The sequence below is a fragment of the Molothrus aeneus genome, chromosome W (assembly GCF_037042795.1).
Source record: "Molothrus aeneus isolate 106 chromosome W, BPBGC_Maene_1.0, whole genome shotgun sequence".
Lineage (NCBI taxonomy): Eukaryota > Metazoa > Chordata > Aves > Passeriformes > Icteridae > Molothrus > Molothrus aeneus.
The window spans coordinates 1,457,138-1,468,966 of record NC_089679.1 but is presented as its reverse complement, the minus strand read 5'-3'; positions in this window follow the sequence as shown (position 1 = coordinate 1,468,966).

The following is an 11,829-nucleotide window of genomic DNA, read 5'->3' as shown; positions in this document are numbered from 1 at the left end:
AAGGACAGGATGGATGGTTCCACAGCTGAAGCAGAAGGTGCGGATGACACTGGCTAAGACCATATATCAGTACTTATAGATGGATGAAGGACAGGAACGATTGTATTAAGAATGGGAATTTTGTTGATGGTTGTGATTGTGGTTTTGTGTGTCCCCTCTCCACTAGGATTTTTGCAAAGGGCCCTGCAAAAATCCATAGTAGCTGTATTTACAGTCCAAAAACAAAAAGGGGGAATTGTGGGAGGGGCTAACAGCAGGCCTGTTAGCTAAAGGAGCGAGAAGAAGCTGAGAAGTAAGAAGAAGCTGATAAGGAGCTCTCTCCAAGGCTGTAACCAAGGAGACCAAGAGAAGAAAGATAAAAGAACTTTGCAGCTGGATGAAGCATTTTTAGAAAGTTAGTTAAAGTCACTATAACTTCTCACCAATAGTATTATGTTGACTTATTGTGGCCAATAGTAAAGATAGAAGAAGCATAAACAATTGGAAAGTGCAAAAAGTCAGCCATGTTCAATAATAAAGTGTTGCCAACTGAGACTGCTTGTGGTCTCTGCTTTATGTCGTGACCGCCTCGACAGCGACACTTTATTGATGACATGGATGAGGGGATTGAGTCTTTCATTAGTAAATTTGCGAACCACACTAAGCTGGGATCATTTGTCGATCTGTTGGAAGGTAGGAGGTCTCTGCAGAGAGACCTGGAACAGTTGAATGGATGGGCAAAGTCCAATAGGATGAAGTTTAATAAATCCAAGTGCTGAGTCCTGCATTTTGGCCACAATAGACCCCTGCAACATTATAGGCTGGTGACAGTGTGGCTGGACAGTGTCCAGGCAGAAAGGGACCTGGGGGTACTGGTTGACAGCCAGCTGAATATGAGCCAGCAGTGTGCTCTGGTGGCTAAGAAGGCCAATGGCATCCTGGCCTGTATCAGGAATAGCTTGGCCAGCAGGACCAGGGAAGTCATTTTTCCCCTATACTCGACATTGTTGAGGCCTTGAGTACTCTGTCCAGTTCTGGGCCCCTCAGTTTAGGAAGGACATTGAGACGCCTGAGCGTGTCCAGAGAAGGGCAACTACATTGGTGAGAGGCTTGGAACACAAGCCCTATGAGGAATGACTGAGGGAGCTGGGGTTGTTTAGCCTGGAGAAAAGGAGACTCAGAGGTGACCTTATCACTTTCTACAACTTCATGAAAGGTGGTTATAGTCAGGTGGGGGTTAGTCTCTTTCACCAGGCAGCAACTGACAGAACCAGAGGACACAGTCTCAAGCTGCATCAAGGGAAATATAGGTTGGATATTAGGAAAAAGTTTTTCACTGAAAGTGATAAAGTTCTGGAATGGTCTGCCCGGGGAGGTGGTGGAGTCACCATTCCTGGATGTGTTTAAAAAAAGACTGGATATGGCACTCGGTGCCATGGTTTAGTTGAGGTGTTTAGGGCATGGGTTGGACCAGATGGTCTTTAAGGTCTCTTTCAACCTAGTCATTTTGTGAATTCTGGGAATTTTTGTGACCCTTCTCTGGAGCTGCTCTAACAGGTATATCTTTCTTCTGCTGGAGACTCAAGAACTGGATGCAGTATTGTCTCGGTTTAAGACAATATTAAGAGGTAGACACTCTAAAATTAGTTACCTCCTCTTTAGTTTTAACCAATCCCTTTCCACCAGTAAGGAGAAACTAATATGAATAGATATTAGTGAAAAAATAACAGTTTACTAAAAAAACTAAATAGCAACAGGCAAAAAATAAGACTAATAGTCACCAATTACAAAGTTGCTGAAATCTTACAGACTCCCCAGGAACAAAAAGAAACTCAAAATGGTGGAGTGACCCCTTTCCCAAGATGGCACTTGCCAGAGGCAACCGTGCAGTCTTGGAGACAAAAGGGAGATGATGGACAAACCCCACTCAGCTCAACATTCCCCCTGGAACAAAAACAACCTCAGGAAGGTAGAAGCTTATGAAGCAGTTCTGGTGGCAGATGGGAATTGTTGTCATGTGTGGGGTCAGTGGTGTTTTGGAGGGGGGGGGGGGCTGTGGTGGGGAGGAACAGTCTAACAGTCTCCCCAAGCACCGAAAATGGCACCCCCCTGGCCCTGACTGACTCTGGCTTCATACTGATGACGTGTTGCAAAATTCACTCAGAAACAGTTTTTGATTGTGAAATGCAGCTTCTTGAGTTGTTACTGTTGCCATTAGAAAAGAACATGAAGGGGAGTCTCCATCTGCACTCTCAGCTCTCTCAGAGAGACCAACAGGGAAAGGCAAGAGCCAAGAGGAAAACAAAACAAACCTAAGCAGAGCCTCTGCCTTGAGTAAAAGCCATGAGGTAAGAGAGAGATCTCCCTACATGCTCTGACTTAAAAAAGACCAGGGCACTTGTCAAGATGCCTCTTCTCGCAGGTGGGAGTAGGAGCTTCAGACAAAGTTTATTACAGAAGCCCTGCTGTTGAGCCATGATGTGCAGAAAGGACCCTCTTGCTTTCTAAACTCCTTCTCAGAGAGGAATCTGGGTGTGGCTGAATCCAGTCCTAGCCCCAGACTAACAACGGTTTAAGAACTTTGTCCTGCAGGATTAAAGATGTCAAATCAGATATATTTATATTAAATGAATTATTTATTATGTCTAATGATTAGACAAAAGATCTTAATCAGAATTATTTACAACACAGTATAAAAGCTAAAACTACTAGTAAAGTATAGTGCACTATAGCAAAGCAATTATATTAAAGCTAGCAAAAAGAAACAATTATTTAGTAGAGATTTATGAAACTTACCATACCAACACTCATGGACAGATCTGTTTCATTCAACCTCGAGGACTATCCTTGAAGGGTGTCCCCTACCCAAGGGAGGAATCTCCACACACTCCAAGAAGGAATATGTTAGAAGAGCCTACCGTATGAGAGTGGACTGGACTTTTAGAGTATAAAGTGATTGACTGCCAGTCACATCTCCAATTGCCTCACTATCAGGGGTTAATTTGTTAATTTGGGGTTGGTGAACAGACTGGTTTTATCAAAATTCAACACCAAAACAGCACATGACTGCCCCCTCTTGATCCACTACTGATAGCCTTGCAAAACAGGGCATTGTCCAAGTTGCTTGACCACATTCCAGGGCAGAACATCTTGCTGCACCTCTGGATGGTATCCCGTCTCTCTAGTGAATCAACTGCACAACTCATCTTGGTGTCATCCGCAAATTTGCTGAGGGCACACTCAATCCAGCAGTTTGTCATTGATGAAGTATGAAATAATATTCATCCCAGTACCAACCCCTGAGGGACAGCACTTGCTACTGGTTTCTACTTGTACATTGAGCCACTGACTGTAGCTTTTTGGATGCAGCTATCCAGGCAATTCCTTATCCATCTAACAGTCCATCTATCATGTCCATATCTTTCCGAATTAGTGACTAGAAGACGGGGGGGGGACCATAATGAAAGCCTTAGACCAATCTAGGTAGGGGACATCAATACCTTTTCCCTTGTCCACTGATGCAGTCACTTCATCATAGAAGGCCACTAGATTAGGCAGGCATGACTTCACTTGGTGAAGCCCTGTTGGCTGTCTCTAATCACCTCCCTGCCTTCCATGTGTCTTGACATAACTTTCAGGAAGATCTACTCCATGATCTTACCAGGCACAAAGGTGAGGCTGACTGTTTGGGAGTTCCCAAAGTCCTCATTTTTACCCTTTTAAAAATGAGCATAATGTTTCCCTTTTTCCAGTCACTGGGGACTTTGCCTGACTGCCATGACTTTTCAAATATGATGGAGAATGGATTAGCAACTACATCAGCCAATTTCTTCAGGACCTTGGGATGCATGTTGTTCTTTCCCATAGATTTCTGTATGTTCGGGTTCCTCAGGTAGTCTCAGACCTTATCTTCTATAATGGGAGTGACTTCATCCTCCTGTACCTGCCTTGAGGTTCAGGGACTTGAGAGATGTGGAAAGAGAGATTACCAGTGAAGACTGCAGCAAAAAATTTGTTGAGTACCTCAGCCTTCTCCCCATCCATTTTTACTAGTTCTCCTGTCTTACATGCATTTGGAATGTATTTATGTATGATAAAAATTGCTGGATTCTTTTAAATTTTAAAGTTAAACTTAATTACTATGTCAAAGGTTTTTTAAGTTGCATCTACCATAGTAGTATTAGTAGAGCCTTCTGCCTAGATGTCCTGGTTAAGGGCAAATTTGGGAGAGAACCACCAAAGGGGCTCTTCTAGAAAAGCAGATTCAATCGGCCCCTCCCCCCAACCAGTCTGGGAGAAAATACCTCCTTGGAGAAAAGTGGAAAAAACCTGTTTATTAAACAATAAAACCTAAACAATATTAAACAATAAAACCCCTTGCTGCTCCAAAAGAGATGACAAACTGAGAAAGTCCCCTCCCCGGGTTGCAGTTCAGCTCACTCAGTCTCTTATCAGTCCCTCCGGTGCTGGAAATGCTGCGGCCCAGGCCCAGCCCGGTGGGCCACAGGTGTGAGCTGCTGGTGCTCTTCTGGGTGTTCAGTCCAGAGCAGGTTTGAACAGGTCTAAAGAAAAAGGAAAAAGAACCCACAGTCCAGGGAACTTCTTTGCCTCAGCTAGCTAAAACTAACTAAAAGCAAAGGAGCACTCTATCCCGCTGTCTGTCCCTCCACAGACAACACAGTCCAGGAGCAGGAATGTGGAGGAGTGAGTGCAGTGTCTGAAAACAAACTGGGCGCTTCTTCTCTCCCCCCTTCACTCTCTGCAACAAGTCTTAAAGGTGCAAAACTTATTATTCAACATAAACAGAACAAGACGATTGGGGATAAAAGCATCATATAGTCAACCTAGGACAATAGAGAAATTAGGTGCTTTATTTTTGCCATTTTCACATTTCCTGGTCATCTATATAGTGTGTCTGCCTAGACCTTCCTCCTTCTTGTTTCTGTCTCGTAAATAGCATTGGAAAATGAGGAAAGAGAAGTAAATACTTTGTTGTCATTACTATTTCTGTAGGTAATGGCTACAACTGCCACTGGTGTGTTCAATTCCTGGAAGCAAGGCATATCCTATGTTTGGGGTAAGGTCACTCATAAGTCCATAAGTCTTCTGGAGATCACCTGGAGCTCACTTAATCCCAGGGATGCAGGATCAGTGTTACAACCTGCCCCAGAAGGTGAGGGTAACCCAGATTCTTGTTAATAGATGCCTTGGGGCAGATTATAGCAAAATGACACTGAATGATCAGTGCTTATAAATATACATATGTAGGGTTTATTTTAGAACAATTTGGTTGCACGGGAAAACAGGTATGTAACCATTTTGGTTGTTACTATCTATAGTAATATAAAAATATAAAAATAACACTTAAGAAAATGTATAAGGAAAAGAAAGAATGAACATAGAAACATAGTCACCACCCGTTGGATCTGGTGATGAGACTTGATTGTTACAATTTTGATGTCTGTTGATCAATGTGAAGGTCACAGTCCTGTCAAAGTGATCTTGATCTATCAGAGGTGGGGGAAATCCACAGAACTCAGCCATTTCATGAGTTCTATGTGCTCAAATTCAGGTGGGAACACCCAGTGCCTCCTCTGGGGCAGGGAGTTTTACACCCTAAGTCCATTATGACCCATTATAGCCCATCAGCAGAAGTGAATACCTTCAGGCTACATGTGAATGTCCCTGATACTTCCCCAGCAGGGGAGTTATCACAGCTGAGTTCACTTGAGTAAGGACAGAGACAGTACCTGCCTCACATGGTTTCCCTCTTTCCTTATCTCCTTCAACACCCAGCTGTAGGCTGAGGTGGCAGGTTTGCACACCCTCTGCACCTGGATAGTTACTTTGCACATTGGCAGCTTGCCTCCTGATTGTTTGGGCCATCAAGCAATCCAGTCTCTCTTCCAGTATCACTTGTGGATACATTCTTCTCCCCACACCTGGGATGACTGGACAATAGTACCCCCTTTATCCCATCTCAAATTCCCATCACAGTCCAATCTCCAGTTAGTAGGCATATTTGGGGAGGGCTGGGCTTCAGTGGTCAAAGAGGAACAGCTGTTTCTTTGCAGTTTGCTACAGTGGGCAAAAGTCCTTCAATTATTTTAGCAATGTTTAAGTCATTAATCATTTCAGTCTTTGACACCGCCCTGTGGCTTAAAGAATCAATAATTTATCTTCTGCTGCTCACTCCAAGTCTTCTTCTCAGGTGGTGGTTTTCATATAGTGGACAGGAAAATAAAAGAGAGAAGAAAAAGAAAGAAGAGAGATGGCACAAATCATTGTCCATTAGAATCTGATTATCAAAATAAAAAGTAAAACTGTAAGCATCAAGTGAATAATAACAGGGTGTGACTGATGGGATACAACAGAATCTGAATAGCTAAAATCATATCACTCAATATTAGCAAAGTAACAAACACAAAAATCAGGATATAATATTGACACAAACAAAAAATTATGGCTTTACTGTTGGTGGGGTGATAGGTGAACATGTTCGGTTACAGGTAGAGTTACATGAAAGCTGGTAAAAGGCTTTCTTTTATTCTCTTATTGTGACATTTTTCTGTGTTTTTTCCAGATTATTTAGTTCACCTGTTAATATATTTGAGAAATTTAGCCAAATTATCATCAATTTAAAGCCTTCCAAGACAGACCATGGAAGGTTAATACATACTTGTATGATTCCAAATATGCGTAAATTCTTGTATTAACTCCCAGGCTAAATTTGGTTGAGTTCCTTGATTATCAATTGGTTGAGCTAGAGTTATACATACATACAAATTTTTCCCACATCATTTTATTTAGTAAAAAGGCAAAATAAACTTGGCAAAAATCAGCAGTGCAGAAAATGATTAAATTTGGTTTCCCAACAAGTCACTTGTGATAAAAACAGAAATTATAACTATTAATAAACTGATAATACAAGCAATTATGGAGGCAATTAAAAGTTTCATTGGTTCCACACAGCTTCATCTCACCTGTTGGTCAGTTCCTGTAAAAAGAAAAGAGAAAATTTGGCCCACTTCTGACTGATTATTAAAAAGAAGGAAAAATGCCTCGAGTATTGTATCAATGGTCCTTTCCATGACCACCAATGCATTACAGTTGACCGGGGTTTTTAGAGTGAGTTGCACCTGTCCCACAAGAGGGTGGGTTCACTAATACAGGTTAGCCTGGATAATGGAGTGGGTTTGCAGGAATTTTAGCTTCCCTTTTGTCTGGTAGAATAGTGGGATATTCAGGGCCGAATGCTGTAATTCAGGGGCAACCATTGATTCCCCACCAACTATTAATTTGGTTACTGCATCAGAGACTCAGGAGGCCCATCCAGAGTTATGAGGCTTTATGATTTGCCCTAGGAACCCATTGGTGCGTTCCACAATACCATTTGCTTGTGGATAACACAGTGTGAATTCCTTTCTCCTGAGCCCACTCCTGTACCACTTCAGCAGTGAAATGGCTTTGATTTTCTGATTGGATAGGCTTCAGTTTGGGCAGGCAACTGAACCATAACTAGGGTTTTTACAGTATTTTTTCCCATAGCTCATTGCACAGCTTTGTTATATATGATAGAGATAATTCATGCTATAGAAGTAGATATATATGTGTATAAAATATTAAAAATATCCAAAGTTATGTTTCTGACCACTCTGGCTGGGAACAGAGTTCTATTCTTATTTAACCAGTTCCTGGACAGCGGTAAGATAATATCAGGTCTGTTACCGTATGAATGGAATGGTCCCTGGCTGTTATGGGGGATTTCCTCTGGCTCGACATTGACATTCAGGAGATAGCATCTGGACTTTCCCGGAATGGAATGTCTCGAGGAGCTCACAAGACATACACCTGGACATTACTTCATCGTGGTACTCAGAAACTAGTATATGTGAATGCATCTTCTGCCTGGACACTCAGACATTCGTCTGCATCTCTGAGCTCGCCTTTGTCTGTTTCTACATCTGTATGGATTCAACTATACATGAGAAGGAACACAAAGAAATATGTGGTCATCCCTGCCCCAGGCAGAATAAACTGTATATAAGCTGGTCACTGGAAACACTCGGGGTGAACCTTAGGGGGAATGCTGTCACTCTGTCAGCAGGAACCCAAGGTCACCCAGCGGCTGCACCCGGGGCTGACGCTGTCTTGGCTGTGGTGGGATTCTCTATTTTTTGTTATTCGATCTAATAAATCTCTGTTCAATTTTTATAAATTTGGCTACAGATTTGATCATTTATAACAGCTTCAGCCAGAGTTACTCCTGATATTACCTCAACCCCAACCAGTACATATTGTTTTCCACCAGAAATTTAAAAGGGACCAATGTAGTCTACCTGTCAGGTATCGTACAATCCTTTGTTATCTCTCAGTTGCAGTGGTTGATCCTTCAGTGGATCATGATCTGTCCTGGTTTGAAAAGGAAGTGAGCTTTTTGGGAGGCTGTGGTCAAACCAATCAGTGTTCAGATTTGAATATTGGTACCTTGTGTAGCCACTGAAGACTTGGATATGCCTCTGAGAACACAGGGGGTGAAAAGCAAAGAACTCCAAAGGGAAAGCTTTCTTGGTCCAGGTCAGCAAAAGAGGTCAGACCTCCCCTGCCCAGCTTCGGGCTGGGTGGGGGGAAGGGAAGCCATGCGTCCGGGGTGAGGTAGACCAGAGCCTTGAACAGAGAAGGAGGTGAAGGCCCCTTCAGGATGGAAGGGTGGAGCAACACTGAGAGGCATAGGGCAGCCCCCCCCAGGAGAGAGAGAGAGGGAGAGAGCGATAGAGCCTGTGCCACCTTGGAATTTGATATCATGTGCTGGCAGCACGGCCTGGCCCAGAAGGAGAAGGGGGGGAGGGGGGTGCGCGAGAAGGTGCCTGGCAGGGCTGCCGTGGGAGTTCTGGGCAGGCAGAGCCTGAGATTTTAACCCTTTTCTTGGACAATGAAAACTTTGCATAACATTAAACCCTCTTAGGAGAGAGACAAACATAACATGGAAAGAAATGGGCAAGTGTGGTGAAGGTTTGAGCAAGTGAAAGATGTCAAAAGAGTTGAGAAGAATCCTAGTTTGGAGGAGATGATGGAGTGGCCTTTGGCTGGACTTTTTTTGTATAGCCATGGACAGAACTTTTTATTTCCTGTAACACAGAGACTGCATTTGGGGGGAGGCAATGGCATGGAGCCAAAAGAGTGCAGTGATGTTATGTGAAGGAGTGGCATGAACAGAGACAATGGATGATGAGGGTGATGGTGCCCTCTGTCTTCAGTGAAGAAGATCTCTGTTCTTGAGACCCCTTGGCCCCGGGGGGTGAATTTTGGGGAAGACTGGTGTCCTGAAAGTGAGAGACTGTTGCTTTTTTAGAACTGGGCAAAGCATCCTTAAAAGGGGAACCCTAGAAGCAGCTCTGGTCCATGCACAGGGGTGAGAGCACTGTACATGGAAAGAAGATGTCACAATGGCAAATGTTCTCCGGGCGGTGCCATGTATGACATGGAAACGCAAGAGGTTTCAACTATGTTTCCTGGGGAAGCCTATGGTACAAGAGGGACTCCTCTCTTCTTGATGACCTGAGAGTTGATTATATGAAGGGTGGTGATGAACTGAGAGTCGATTATCTGAGGAGCGGTAACTGGATTGAGAATGTAAGGTTCGGTTTTGTGTGGTGGTGGAAATTCGGGGGAGGAGGAGGAATGTTTTTGGAAAGTTTTCATTCTGAGTTCTGTGTGTTCCTTTTTTCATATTGTAAGTTAATAAAATTTGTTCCTTTATTCCTAAGCTGGAGCCTGCTTTGCCCTATTTCTGGTCACATCTCACAGCAGACATTAAAGAGAATATATTTTCATGGGGGCACTGGCATTGTACCAGCATCAAACCATGCCATGATCTCAGTTGAGTGTGGCACAGGGTACAAGCAGAGGTCACTGTGTTGCATAGTTCCCTGATCACTGGCCACCCTCTACTGACTGTTCTTTAAATAGTTTCCTGAGTAGCCTCTTTTTACATGTAACCATTCCAACAGATGCTCCCACTTTTCCTCTTCTCCCCTGTTATGAAAAAGTGTTTATGATAACTTAAATAATCACCAGCAGGGGTATCAGCAAAACCCAGATTTAATATTAAGTAACATCACGGCAAAGTTCATTGGCAAGATTCACTCTACTACCTACTAGACAGTTAAGGCACACCGAGGAAAAACAAGCAACAACGAAACAAAGAGAATCCAGGCAATCAAAACAGAAATGAACCGAGAACTATCTGGGGTGTGTGTATATATGTATGTGTGCATTTAGGTGCGTGTGACAAAAGGATAGTGAAGGTGTGCTGGTTTGGAAGTAAACCAGTGGGAGAAATGACCCCCACACAAATACTGAGTAATTTGTGAAGATAAAGAAACACTACCCCACCTCGCAGGGTTTGCCTCTTCTCATTTAACACCCAGCTTGTAGCCTGAGGGGTCTGGTGTGCACTGGACAGCTACTGTGAATGACCCATCATTAACAGTTCATCAGAAATTACGTAGATGGAAGTAGAATATCCCATTTCATTACACCCATATTGGCACTCTTTCTCCTGTAACCAAGACAGGGGACAAAGATAAAAAGGAATATGGCCTAAAAGTTTATCAGCACTCAAACTTAACAGTATTTTAACTTAACTTAGATCTTAAACCTACCAATTTAACAAAGGAACAACACTTAATTTATATCTAACTTAACTTATAACTTAACTTTAACAATTCAACAGAGGAATAACACTTAACAGCATTTAACCTAACTTATAACTTCAAAGTTAAACTTAGCAACTTAGTAAAAAAACAGCAGCATTTAACTTAGCTTATAAATTATGATTTAACCTTACTTCCAGGCCTAACTTACTTAGATATCTAAGGTACTTAAACATCTAAGAAAGCAGCATTTGAGAAAGAGTGGAAATTTTCCAGAGTAGAAATCCATTTGGATTTAGGTGAAATGTACATCTTGAGTTAAATCTGTAGTTTGAAAACATAGCTGTTTAGTCTCACGGCCTGTTCTCATAAAAAGCCTAAGCTCAAAGAAACTACTTCAGCTGAAAGACAGATAAGGGGGGGAGAGACACAGAAACTGCTGTGAGAGCAAGTCAACCTGACCTAAGAATTCTTTCTGATAAAGAAGAATTAGCGGCAAATGTCATGCAAAATTTGTAAAAATGAATATGTATGAACCTATTATGAAATTGCATGCATATGTATTTGAGAGGAGGATAAAAATAGATCTAGAGCTCCCAGAAGTACGCATGTCTTTTAAGGAGAGTAATCTCCACATGCGTCTAGCACTGTAATAAAAACACCAGCTTTACAACTTTCACAAAGTTGTAGAGTTTTGTTTGCCTCTGCAAAACACATTTCTCCCAGATTTGCTATAGCATATGCACACATTTATGCACACAAAGAGTCAGTGCAAGCAAGGTACCTGTGAAAATTCCCCTCGAAGGTAAGTGAAATAATTATTTTCTATGCCTTTGCATCTCTTAAACAAGCAAAGGGTTGAGCCTCAAGGAGTGGGGATATCGGCCCAGGACTTGTCACTGTTCAGCAATCGTCCGAGTATAGCAAAATTGAGAGCTCGCTGGCTCTGAGAGGCATCCCACTCAGAGGGAGGTGGCTGTCACAGCCTGCTGTGGTCCAGGAGAGCTCAAAGGGTCTCATTTGAGACCATTGTTTATAGGGTTGCAAGAGAGTGGGCTTTAGTCATAACAATGTTTCATCCTGACCACAGTTTGGGTCAGTACTTTCTTTGAAAGTGTGAGAACAGGGATGTTATGCCATTCAGGGAAGAAAATTAGTCAAGGCTGTTTGTAGGAAAGACATTTTGTGCTGTTCT